The sequence below is a fragment of the Meriones unguiculatus genome, chromosome 10 (assembly GCF_030254825.1).
Source record: "Meriones unguiculatus strain TT.TT164.6M chromosome 10, Bangor_MerUng_6.1, whole genome shotgun sequence".
NCBI lineage: Eukaryota > Metazoa > Chordata > Mammalia > Rodentia > Muridae > Meriones > Meriones unguiculatus.
Genome location: NC_083358.1, coordinates 100,316,357 through 100,329,840, shown reverse-complemented (window position 1 = coordinate 100,329,840; position 13,484 = coordinate 100,316,357). Strand labels below are relative to the sequence as shown.

Below are 13,484 nucleotides of genomic sequence, written 5' to 3'. Positions count from 1 at the left end.
CACTAGCCCACTGATACCGGAATCCTCCTTCCCTACTATCTGATCCTAGCCTATCAGATCTCATCAGGACTACCTGGATCTTCTTTCTCTATGGCCTAGTAAGGCCACCCTGTCACGGGGAGGTGATCAAAGAACAGGCAACTGAGTTCATGTCAGAGTCTGCCCCTGTTCCCCTTACTAGGGTACCCACATGGAAACTGAGCTGCCTATGGGCTACATCTGAGCAGGGGGTCTAAGTCCTCTCCATGCATGGTCCTTGGTTGATGTATCAGTCTTTGCAGGCCCCCCTGGGCCCAGGTTATTATTATTATTATTATTTTTTGGCTCTATTGGTCTTCTTGTAGAGCTCCTGTCCACTCCAGGTCTTGCTATCTCCCCCTTCTTCCATAAGAAGAAGTATGGCTTTGTGTCTCTGCATCTGCTTCAATCCCCTGCTGCGTGGAGTCTTTCAGAGGACCCTCTATAGTAGGCTCCCATCCTGTTCTGTCTCTTCTACCACTTCTGGTGTCTATCCTGTTTGCCCTTCTGAATGAGCATTAAGCATCTTCCCCAGGGTCCTCCTTGTTGTCATTTAACCCAGTTTAGTGGCGGCGAGTTCTTTGGCCTTTGCCTTTTCCAGGTTGGCAATGCGAGCCACAGATTTAGGACCCAGGACGTTGCCTCCCCAGTGGCGGCAAATCTCATCGTAGCTATTAGTCCTAATAGCCTCCACCAGCTTGGCCAGAGCACCCTTGTCTTCCAAGTTAACCTTGTGAAGGCGACAGTGGTGCAGGTCTTCCTGTGGACCAGCCGCCTAGCCTGGCCTCTCCCTTGATGCTGCAGTAGGGACCCCATCTTTCTGCACAGGGCAGGTAGGAAAACCACCAGCTCAATGGGATCTACATGATGGCAGTCACCACCAGCTGAGCCTTCTTGTTCTCCACCAAGATGGTGACTGTTGTTGGCCCCTGCTGGAAGGACAGATGCTCTCTCAGTGGGGACGTCCCCTTCCCCAGCAGCTTTCTTCTCAGTGCAGCCAGGGGCCTCTGCTTCTTCTCCTGCTGTGTCTCTGGCCTGCACTTATGGACAAGCTTAAGCTGCTGGGTAGCGGTTTGCCGGTCCAGGGCCTAGGTGAACTGGTTAATGGCAGGAGGTACTCTGAGCTGCTTGTAAATGGCCTTTTGCCACTGCAGCCTAAAGTAGCAGGGCCATTTGACAAAGCGTATGAGATCTCTTTTCGGCTGGATATCCTGCCCCAAGTTCTTGGGCCTTTTCTCAAACAAAGGATTGACCACTTTTTTGGCTTCCTCTTTCTTCAAGACCGCGGGGTCGAGGCCACCTTCTTCCCCTTGGCCTTCTTTCTTTTGGGCATCTTGCTGGGCTAGGGGAGAGAGCTAGAAAATGTATTTTTGTTGAGTACAGAAACATGGTGAAGAGATTGGAAAGGAATGAACATTCATAAATTACATGGTATACTAAATCCCACTTTATAAAAAAAATCTGCGACTCATTGAGTTTGAGTGACTTCCCAGGCTCATATTAAGACCCAGTCCAGAGCTGGGAAGTTTGGAACCTCCACTCTCCCCAAAGACCCAGTCCAATGCCAGTGCAGTAGCACACACGTATAATCCTAGCACTTGAGAGATGGAAGCAGGAAGCTTGTGACTTTAAGGTCATCCTGAGCTGCATAGTGAGACCCCGTATTAAAACCAAACCAAACATAACTGACTCACCAATTGTAGTTTAAAGAATTATTGTTGTTGGTGCTGGTGGTGGTAGTGGTGTGCATGTTTACACGCACATGACTGTATGCCATGACACCTTTGTGGAGGCCAGAGGACAACTTGGTGGAGGTGTGTCTCTCCTACCTTTATTCAGGCTCTTGGTTGCTAGGTATGTGTGGCGAGCGCCATTACCTGCTGAGCCATGTTATTGACCCCAATTTCAATGTGGTTTTCTTGACAACCAACCTAGTTGGAACTCTATGGCTATTTACTATACCTGCCACTGTCTGAACTCCATAGAACCTCCACGGAAAAGGTTCTGCACAGACAAAACCATCCCTAAGTCAGCCAGGCTGGGAGAGAAGGAAGGGCAGGGTGGGGGTGCTGGAATGGGAGCGGGAGAGGGTCAGCCAATCTTCTGATCTGAGGAGCATGTCTTCCTTGGCCCGTGCTGCTTAAGCTTCTGCTTATAAACCGTGGAGACAAAATGAGGACCTATTTAATCAGCCTGGTAGAAAGTACTCATGGAATATCTGCCGGCTTTTGAATAAACTCTGGTTGATATCTCTGTCGCCAAATATGGAGAGAGAAACATCCCTCTGGCCGTGCCAGGCCTCTTTTACTGCATGAAGTGAGTCAGAGCCAGGGCAGGAGAAGGGACACACTGACCTTCCAAGGTCCCTTCCTGCTGGAAAGACAAGGGCTTCTCAGCAGGCAGTGCTGTTGAGAGCAAGCCCGGCTCAGGCTCCCTTTGAGGTGCACTGGCTTTCTTTTCTCCAAGTGATTAGCCCTGAGATTGGCAGGCAGCAGTGGCAGTGGAAGTTTAATGTTGTGGAAACCCCCAGCCTCTTTTCTCTGCTTCCAAGGTTTTCCCTGGTGAGCCGGGAAAAGGTCTTGCAGCTTAACAGGCAGTCAGGGATGGGGCCTGGGAGGGTTGCCATCAGAGACAGGAATCTATCACTGTGACATCAAGCCCAGGCAGGGCGGCGTTTGTAAAGAAGTGGCAGGTTAGGAGAGGGTACTGGAGTGACCCTGCAACTCTGAGCTGGTGCCTAGCACCTGGTTGGTCACGTGCCCTTGAGCCTATCGGAGACTTGCTGGGGAGAGGTAACAGCTCTGTTAATGCCCGGTATCAGTTCTCTGTCGGCTGACTGATGTCGGGAACTTCTCTCATCCTCAGCTTTCTTTCCCCGGGTAGGAGAGGCAATCATAACTACCCTCCCTGCAGAGTCGAATGACATGTGTGTATGTACAACTGGCTGGCACCGGCAAGGGGGAAGATGAAATGGTAAAGACTGTGTGTCTAGAGCCAGGTCTCCCGGGCTCAAGCCTGGTTTGGACAACTTTAAAACAAATTTATTTTGTATTTATGAGTGTGTGTGTTTCTGTGTGTGTGCCACATTTGTGCAGGTGTCCCCAGGGGGCAGAGGAAACCATTGGATCCTGTGGAGTTTGAATTGCTGGCCTCTATGAGCCATCTGATGTAAATGCAGAGATCCAAACTTGGGTCTTCTGGAAGAGCAGGAAGTGGTTTTAGCTGTTGAGCCATTTTTCCAACCTCCCTTCACTCTCATCCCCCTACACTTTTTTTTTTTTTTTTTTTGAGACAGGGTTTCTTTTGTGTAACCTTGGCTGTCTTGGACTTGCTTTGTAGACCAGGCTAGCCTTGAAACCATAGATATCCACCTGCCTCTGCCTCCCTGAGTGCTGGGATTACAGGTATGTGTCACCACACGTGGCTCCCATCTTTCTTTGTGATACAGGGTTTTATACAGCCCAGGATGGCCTTCTTTGTAGCCAAGGATGGCCTTGAGCTTCTGGTCCTCCTGAATCCAACTTCTTAGTGCTGGAGTTGTAGATGTGAGCCACTGTGCTTGTTATGTGATTCTGGGAATAAACCCCAGGGCTTCCTGCATGTTAGGTAAACACTCAACCAAGTTGCATCCCCGGCCTCCACAATTCCACAGCTTTGGAGCTGTGGGTATGTGGACAATTAAATTAGTATTTCTGAAATGGTTTCTTTACACTTAAGGTGGGGGGGAGGGGAGACAGTTGACAATACTTTATAGGAGCATCATGCTGCTTAAACTAGTGCATTCACGGAATACTTAAACCATCCCTGAACGTGGCACGCACTGCACAAAATGCTCAAGTAATTAGAGGTCCAACATTTCTCCACTTCTGCTTTTCTTTCCTTTCTTCCTTTTCGCTCCTGTGTTCTTTGCTGACCTGAGACTTAGCTTCTTGACTTGTAATCAGTAATTCTTGGGGGGTCACCCTTCCTTATGGGGGTCCCAACTCCTAACCTACCATGTGCTTCTCTTGGGGATTACAGGAGCCATGCCTAGGTTAATCTGCTTTAGATGGATGTTTCTGGAACTGAGCTGACATCTTTCTGACTCTGACCACTGCTGGTGACCCGTGCTGCCTCAACCACGCTCCTCAAGGGTCTAGTGCTGAGCCTGTAGCTTGGACTTCCCTGGTCTCCTTCTGTTGTTCCCTAGCCACAGTTCTGCCACACTCTCAGGGAGACACTAAGACTGCTTTAGAAGGACAATGATCTGTCTTAAAAGCTGGGACTTCAGACTTCATCTTGGGTGGGCCAAGTGGGGCAAAGGCTCAAAGTATTGTGTCCAACATTCATTTCATTCAGATAGTTCTAGTGGCAAGTATAAATTTATCTCCTGTATACCCACCTTGTTTTTGGAAACATTTGTGTTTCGTTTTTGAAAAAAAAAAGTGTGCGTGTGTGTGTGTGTGTGTGTGTGTGTGTGTGTGTGTGTGTGTGTATGCTCTTGAAAGTGTGCACGCATGGGGAGGTTAGGGGTGCAAATGCTGTGACGTTTCTGTGGAGGTCAAGGGACACCTCTGTGGAGTTGCTTCTTTCCTTCCACCTTTATGTGAGTTCCAGGAATTGAACTCATGTCAGGCAAGCCCTCAGCCATTGAGCCATTTCACCAGTCCTGGCATGTTTGCTTTTGCAAGCATGCCCTCCTCCTCATCTTGCTGTTCAGTAGCGCTGATGCACAGCAGCAGTTTACCAGTGTTTACTGGGAGCTGGGGGAGGGGCTGTACACACACCATCTCTAATTTTTAGAGCAACTCTACCCGTCTCTTACAGCATTTAAAATTTGATGAAACGCACACAACGTAAAATGTACTGTCTTAACCATTTTCTTTAGGCAGTGGGTTTGATTCCATGTGCTCTACATGTCCCCAGCCGCATAGTAGCCATTTTCCAGGGTGCGGTTTAGTGATGGTAAGTACAGTTATCCCGCTGGGAACCATTTACCTAACTCTAGAACTCTTTTCACATTGCAAAACACTAATGTGGCTTATCTCAGTTCAAACAACATCTCCAAGGTTTATCCTTGGGTGCGTGCATCCGCATTCCTTTCCCTTTTAAGGCTGACTGTTACTCCACATTGTGCTTATGCATTTGCTCACTGGTAGACCCCCACGCTGCATCTCCAGTGAGGTGACTGTGACTAGCACTGCTATGAATATAAATATACAAGTTACTGAGACCTTGAGTTCAATGGCAGGATCAAACTGATTACCGCATGGCGGATGTGGACCATGAGGCCCAGAGTAGACAGGTGAGTTGCTGATGGCTGCAGTTAGTAAGTCCAAAGTCAGTGTCAGGCCACCTGCACCAAACCGCGTCAAGGCTGGGACTTGCCACCCCGTGTCTTTATCTGTTAGAGCCTGCAAGACTTGTCTTTCTTGGCATTTGAAGAAAGATGTCATGCCTCTTTTAAGGTTTCTTTTTTTCTTTAGGCTAAATACTCTCAACTGTTTGTTAAATTATACGATGCTGTTCTGTCCCAGCATCTCAATACCCCAGCCTCCCGTTCTAGGGCGCACTTATTGTTTAATGTCTCTCTGATGCACTGTGTTCTCCATCACAGACTAGAGCTTGGGGTGTTATGAATCTGCCTTGGCAGTATACTCTCTTGGTTTAAGAGCACAAGCTTGCTGATATGCAAGTGGGGGGCTGTAATGCCGGCACCCAGGAGTCTGAGTCACAGTGCCAGCCCGAGCCACACAGTGAGGTGCTGTTTCTAATAAACCACAAAAAAAACAAACCAAAACAAAGCATCCGCCCAACTAAACACGCAACGAAAAACCCCAGCAAGCAAAGGACAGGCCTATACGTTAGGCCAAATTAGGTTCAAATGCTGGCTCTGCCTAAGCTTTTAGCCATGTGATTGTAGCAGATTGCGCATTCTAAAGATGGCCACCACAATATGTCACCCTCAGTATGTTCTTCTTGCAGTGTGATAATGTTCCTTTTACCGTTTGGGGGAGTCTATGTTCTTTCCCCTGAAACCTGGGCAGACCTTTGAGAAATGCTGCGTGTGACTTCAAAGGGTTAGTCAGAAGGATGCCTGCACTTCGTTGTGTTTCCTTTGGATGCTGACTTGGCTCACTGTTGCTGCTAACACAATGCCTGCTATATATAAAGAGGCTTCCTGGACTTATGATTTTTGTGTGGCTGGAAAGTCTGATACCATGGTGCTCCGTCTGGCTGTGTCACGTAGTGAAGAAGTAGGAAGGGAGCCAGCCATTAAAGGGCAGGGCGGCTGAGGGTCTTCCTTTATAACCCACACTCATAAGAACTTACTTGGTCCTTCAAGAATGACATTAATTGCTTCTGAAGATGATAACCTCATGGCCCAATCATCTTCCATTAGACCCTACCTTTTAAAGAGCCATTACTTAAAAACAAAAACAAAATAAGAAAACATTACATTGGGGGATAAAATCTCACCATGAGATCGACAGGGATAGACTTCATGTAAACCACAGATCATGTATACTCTTAGAACTCAGCCATCATGCTGTGGACTCAAATGGAAGATGCCATGGTGAAGCTATGTATGGGTGCTTTGTTGGAAACCTCAGCTGAAGTCCTGGTTCATACTCAGTGTCAGCCTCTATCTATGTAAGAAAAATGATGAAAACAGGGCACAGTAGGGGCATGCCTATAATCCCAGCACTGGGATACCTGAGGGAAGAGGATTGTAGGCTCAGGGCCAGCCTGGCCTACATATTGAGTTCTAGGTTAGCCTGGGATACTTAGTAAGAGCCTGTCTAATAGAAAAAAAGACAGTCTTTAAGGTAATTGTATGTATTGTAAGAAAGCCCCCCAGGTGTTTGACTTCAGCCATTTAAACTGCAAAACATGAAAATCTCAGGTAAGGACCACTCACCTGAGCCTGGTCGACCTGTGAATGAAATGGTTGTCTTTAGCTTCTAAGTTTGGGGTGATTCAATACGTACCAGAAGGTAATTGGATGGTTTTGTTAGAGCTCTTTGGGTTTCAGTTTCCTTATCTGTGAAATGAAGCCTGTGAAGTCTACCTCACAGGATTATCATGGGCATCAAAAGACAGTGCACAGGTCTGGGGCTGTGGCTAGAGTGCTTGCCTAGCAAGCACAAAGTCATAGGTTCAGTCTACAGCATGCCACAAGCCAAACATGGAGCACATGCCTGTCATCTCGGCATTTAGGGGGTAGAAGCTGGATGGTTAGAAGTTCAAGGTCATCCTCTGATACACAGTGAGTTTGAGACCAGCCTAGAACACATGAGACCCCGGAAGAAGAAAAAAAAAATGACCATATGATGGTGTCTAAAGCAAGACCATATGGGACCTGGGTTGAGACCTTAGAATGAGATCAAGACAGAAGAATGGGAAGCTGAGCTTGCAGTGGGGGCATCTTTGGGAATAAGAAGAGGACCAGTCCAGAAGTTCAAAATGTCTACTGCGTATGGCAAACTTCAGCCAGCATCCATCTTGAGGACAATCAGTCCAATGTGGGGAACTCTTTACAGGATATGTATGAATCACGTGTGTTAAGAATGATGTTGGGAAGGCAAGGTCTTGGTAGACTGGAGTTGACAGCTGGGACAGTATAGGCAGGAGACGGAAACCTTCGGCTGTAAAATCAAACACTGTTGGGGAATAGGCCGCTGAATTAACGCACAGCACATTCTGAAGTGGAGAGGAGTTTGTACAGTATCCCAGAAATCCCAGGTCACCCCTGGAAGTGGTAACAAAGTGGGGAGCCAGGGAGACTGTAGACTCCCATGCACCGTGGTTTTCTGTGCTTGGTTCCCCCTGCATCAGGGGGAAATGGTTTCAGCTTTTAAAGGACAGGCCTGGCGAAGAAGTGTCTAAATAATTCAGGTGGCTTTTAACTCTTGAACCTTAAAAAAGCAAAACTAATAGCCCATCAGAGTGACTCATGCGTGTAATCCTAGCATTGAGGCAGGGGGATTGTTCGAGTTAGAGGCTAGCTTGGGCTATATAGTGAGTTCTATGTCAGTCTAGGGGACAATGGGAAGTCCTGTCTCAAAAAATCCAAAACAAAGACAGGAGATGGCTGAGCAGTTGAGCGCACTTTCTGCTCTTCCAGGGGACTGGAAGAGTTCAGTTCCCACTACCCAGGTCAGGTTGTTTATAACCTGTACCTCCAGCTCCAAGGGATTCAACACACGCTTCCAGTGTCCGTGGGCACCCACACCCATATGGCACCCCCCCACACACAAATAAAATAAAATTTAAAAAACTTAAAAATCTTAAAAAACCCTAAACAGCAACAAAATCCCAAGCAAAACTAACCACCTTTTCCCCAAAACTCACAACAAATTGCATAATGTCTCCATATGCTCATAGTAGAAAAATAATGTGGCAAAATCAGAAAAAGGAGCAAAATAAAGCCTCTCATATTTGTATAGACCAGATGTATAATCTCTGTGAACTTTTTAGTATACATACATAGACAATGCAGCCTTTCAGGCATCTAAAATATAATGCTTGGTAACCTGCTTTTTATCTCTCGGTGATATGCCCTGGACTTGTCACCGTGTTATGAAATATGCACCTGTAGCTCTGAGCTCTTCAGACCGGGGCTGTTTAACAGTATGCCGGAGTCATACGAAGCAGCAGGGATGGTTCATCTCACTTGGAGCATCAATTTTATATAGTGCTAAATTGCTTAAAACACTATCGTTATGTTAAAACAAAGCTAGATGTAATACAGAGTAGAGTACAAAACATTCATACATTTTTAGAAGAGCTGAGGCATTTGGTTCCATCATTTAAAAGATGTTTGCTAGAATGTATTAATTGTGACTAGTTAACAGCCTTCATTATGATACTTTCATGTATGAATACAATGTGTTTATATCATATGTACTCCATTTCCTTCTCTTGTCCTCCCCTCACTTTGGCTAGTCCCCTTTCTCTGCTTAACTAGCTCCCTTCCTATTTTCATGTCTTTATTTTTCCCTCTGTGACCCAATGAATTTCCTGAGGGCTTGATTACAGGATTATGAGCCTCTTAACAGTGGCTATACCACGGGAGAAAATATCTCTTTTTTTTATTGATCACTGACTGCATATAAATCTTTGGAGGATATGAGCTCTCTCTCCCTTTGGTCAATTTTTTAAATGTTTTTTTTTTTCCTTCGGAGTGGGGAAAGGTTGTTAGGGCAGAGGGCAGGTATATTTTTATTTTGTGTGCATTGGTGTTTTGTCTGCACGTGTGCCTGTGTGAGGGCGAAAGATCCCCTGGAACTAAAGTTGCAGACAGTTCTGAGCTGCCATGTGGGTGCTAGAAATTGAACCCAGGTCCTCTGGAGGAGCAGCCAGTGCTTTTAACCAGTGAGCCATCTCTCCAGCCCCGGTAACATCATTTTTAATGGCAGGTAGGTAGCTATTAGTGTCCAGGGTTCAGTTAAGTTGGTTGACGGGAGCTGGGGGAAGAGAGAAGTGACAATTTAGGAGCAATACAGTATTCATAGATATTTATTGAGGCACAGAGTCCCTTGCCCAACAGTGAGGTGCAGAGCTCTGTGGGGATCTTAAAGTCAAGGCTTGGCCTTTGAACCTAGTGTTGGGGGAGGAGCTGAACTTCTGGGGCGGCATGGGAACTGTAGGTAGCTGTGCCTTGACACATACCCAGCACTTAATAAACCTAAAAGAACTGTTCACGGAGGGAAATCAAGTCTGTCCCAGCCCTGCCATTAGCAAACTCCATGACCACAGGCAGTTTCTTTCATGCACTCTGCCCAGTTTTGTCATCTATAAACTGGTGATAAAAGCAGCATCTCATTGGGTTTCTGAGGGCATTGAATAAGTAAAGTACAGCACTTAAAGTAGCACTTGGGACACAGTAAGTGCTCACTGTATGTGAATTATCATTACACAATCTACCATTGCATGAGCGTCTCGTTTCAAACTGAGCTTGTGGCTAATTGAAACTCCTGAGTCTTTTTCACTGGAATTGTTATCAAGCTCATATTTAGTCTCCACACTGTTATTGGTTTTTAATTGCATGGCTTATTAATGTCCTTTGTCTTAATTCTGATCTATTAGTTGAGTGCATGGTAGTTATCCAGTAATTAAGTCCTCTTTTCTGGAGCCAGTTGGGTTGCAGGTTCCACTGTCAAGCATAATTTTACTGTCTGTTTTACAGATGACAAGTTTCTCTGTGCCAGACATTGAGCCAAGTGTCTTGCATGGAGCATCTCAGTGAGTCCTTCTAACTGTCTGAAGCGGTAGGACTGAGTTTACATGTGTATGGGTGGGGACAGCAGTTCCGAGGGGTCCAGCAAATCATCCAGACATCTGCTTCTTTTCCAGCCTCCTGCCTTGGGCCTTTACATCTTCTGTTCTTCCTGTCTATTGGCTGCTGGGTTTAACCAATGGATATACAGGACACCCAGTTAAAACAGAATTTCAGATAAACAATAAACAAAAGCCCAGCTAGCGACTGCAGTGGCTCAAATGTCTCTCCCACATCACACTATCCTCACACTGAAATGTTATGGTTCTGTTCAGGCTGCTGAAATCAGTGCTGCGCAGGACAAAGCCAAGGGCAGAGAAAAGTTAGAGGAGAACCTCTTGTGGAAGGTCTGAGTCTCTCACGCCAATCCCAAATCAATGCCCTGCTCATTCTGCAATCGGATGCTGCTGCTGGAAACTGAAGCCCACAGCATCATCAGCCACAAAGCCAACTTCCTTCTTTCACATCTCTGAGACAAGGACCCTTCCTTGTCTCTTTGACTGCAGTCTGGGTGCTTGTAGGGTCACATATCCTGAACCATTTTCAGAAAACACTCCCTTTCAAGCGGAGTGTGAAAAGCTTTATAGAGCATCCTGGGAGTCATCAGCATCTGCCTGTATTTACTCTTGTTGTTGATTAAAGTAGACAGCTGGAACACCAGGAGCCCAGGCTGTAGGCATAGGACTGCCAACAGTCTGACTATGGGAAAAGAATCAGTATCAGCAGCTGAACCAAGAGAGGCCTAGGCCTTTTTTTTCTCCCACCTCATAGACCCTTGACTTAGAAGAAGCTGTCACATCAAGGGAAGAAGGAGGAGAGGTAGCCTTTTATTTTCTTTTCCCCTTTCCTAATTGTCCCCTTCTTTCATTCTCACTCACCCTCTCACTCGCCCTCTCCCTTTCTTTTTCCTTCAGGCCTGTTTTGAAAGGAGAGAAGCAGCTGAATGCATAGTGGCATGGAGGCCTTAGGACTGTGCCCAGGGGTCTGTGGATAGCAGTGACATTAACCAATGTTTTCTATATAGAGTGAGAAAACATTGCTGTTCGCCCCGATTAACCTTTCGATTTCTCACTGAATGAGAAGAGGGAAAGTCGGGAAGGCCACCCACGATCCCTGCCCATGTTAGGATGTCTACACTTTGCATTGGTGATCACAAAACTCCCCGACTCCCATGTTTAGGCTACAGAGTGGCAGACGGACTGCAGGAGAAGCTTGACCGTCAATGTCTCCAGGAGCAGGCAGTATTAGAGGAGTGCCCCTTGCTCTGCTGATCTTCAGGCACTGTGCAGTTTTCTGGAAAGCCTTCCAGGCCTCATGGTCTCATGTGCTCAGGCACCTGTTTCCCTTCCAGCCTCCTCCCCTACCACACACCCCACTGCACCCTTCCCCCTGTCTTTTGAACATGTGACATATGTTCCCACCCTGGGCCTTCACATTTTCTGTTCCCTCGCTCGTATGTACCTTCTTAGATTAAACATGCCATTCTCATTTGAGTTTCAAATTTAACAGGGCACCCCAACTTGTCCAACAACTACATGCTTTTGGGAAGCTGCCTTTCACTCTCATGTGTACCGTCCTCTTCCTCTAGGCCTCTGATGACCTCACTACAGCACTTACTTTTCTGTCCCATTTGCAGTAACAGCTCCATCGAACAGCTATCCCACTCTATCTCTTTCTGATCTCCTAACATAACTTGATTTGTTAGTTATAACTTACTTGATGTCATTTCTGATCTCATTTACTCATTCATTTATTGACTTAATGTCTCCCCTGACACAAAGAAGTTCCATGAGAGGGAGGCCAGAAAACACGGGACTAGCTTAGCAACTTGACTCCATGTGACTTGGGCAATAAATGCACCCTTTTAAATGATGCACCCAACAACCTGTTGACAAACTTGGAACCCCCACCTGCAGAGGGCTGCATGTATACAGTTCAAACAATGGAAATAAGTTATTGGCCTTAGCAACGTCTTGATTTTGCTTTGTTTCTATTTAAACATGTTCCTGAATATATCCAAAACTTGGAGATAGGGTATCAATGTGGTCAGGAGGGATTTTGGATGCATGCAAAACAAGGCAAAGTGACTATTGAATGAACTAGGCATAATATTCTATTTACCATGTAATGCTTATTAATTGGGTGTACATACGATTGGAATAAGATACATCTTGGGGAAAGACACATTTAACAGAGAAAAGTTTACATAATACAAGTCTGTCAATCAAAACAGAGAATAACCCCCAAACTATATCCCTGGTAGCCAGCTCCTCCTTCTCTTGAACCCATAAAAGGAAACCCCAAACAGTAACCAAGACCTGTGAGTACACTTTGAGCGTTTGTTACCAGAGTTTGGCTTATACTTATCACTGTCTGGCTGTAACTACTCAATGTAATATACAGAGTCCTCAGTGAATGTTTTGTTGAGCTCTCTGGCAAGGAAGAACCTTCCCCCTTACAAACAGAGCAGAATCGCATTAAATAACTGATGAGAATCAGCTGCTTTCCCTATTTGCCCAGCTAATATGGATGTCTTTCCTAACTCCTTAAGGTCATCAAACTTACCATGCATGGAGTTCCTCTGTGTGTGTGTGTGGAGGGTGGAGGGGGGGAGGAGAGATGCTGTAGCATGATGGAACTCACCTACAGAAGATCCCTGTGCTGAGTTTCTAGGGTCTCTTCTCTTAGCAGATGGGAAAAAGATCTTCCTGGCTCCAACCGTTTACACTATCTGGTTATTATTATTACTAGTCACTAGTAGTATTGCTACTACTGACATCTATACTCAGATGATTCTTGGTGTTGAAGGATCCTTGGACTTTTTATAGATTAGGGTTTAGTTGAATACTCTTGATTCAGTTTTAGTTAAGAACAATTAGGGAGCTTATCAACTTCCTCCAATCTTCATCTATCCCTAAAATGGAGCTTGCATTTACTTTTACTGCTACCACTACATTCAGGCATGGAGAAAATCCCTTCCTTTGGATTGAAACTAACAGAGTGTATTTTTTTTTTTAAAGATGTTTTACTCTAAACTTAACAAAACAAACTTAAGAGCACACAAACTGAGTTGCACACAGACTTCCCGGTGGGCACAGCTTGCAGCCTCCCAATTCACAGATGGGTCAGTGTGTAAGTTTTTAGTGGGTTTCGGTGAGGCTCTTCATCAGTAAGATGAAGGCAGTGATAACCTTAGTCTCACAGA

At 45.9% G+C, this 13,484-nt stretch overlaps 1 pseudogene; it reads right to left on the bottom strand.

Annotated features, from left to right (window-relative positions):
- Window positions 1-571: 571 nt before the first annotated feature.
- Window positions 572-1,351, bottom strand: LOC132657067 (large ribosomal subunit protein eL8-like; annotated as a pseudogene).
- Between the last annotated feature and the right edge of the window lie 12,133 nt (window positions 1,352-13,484).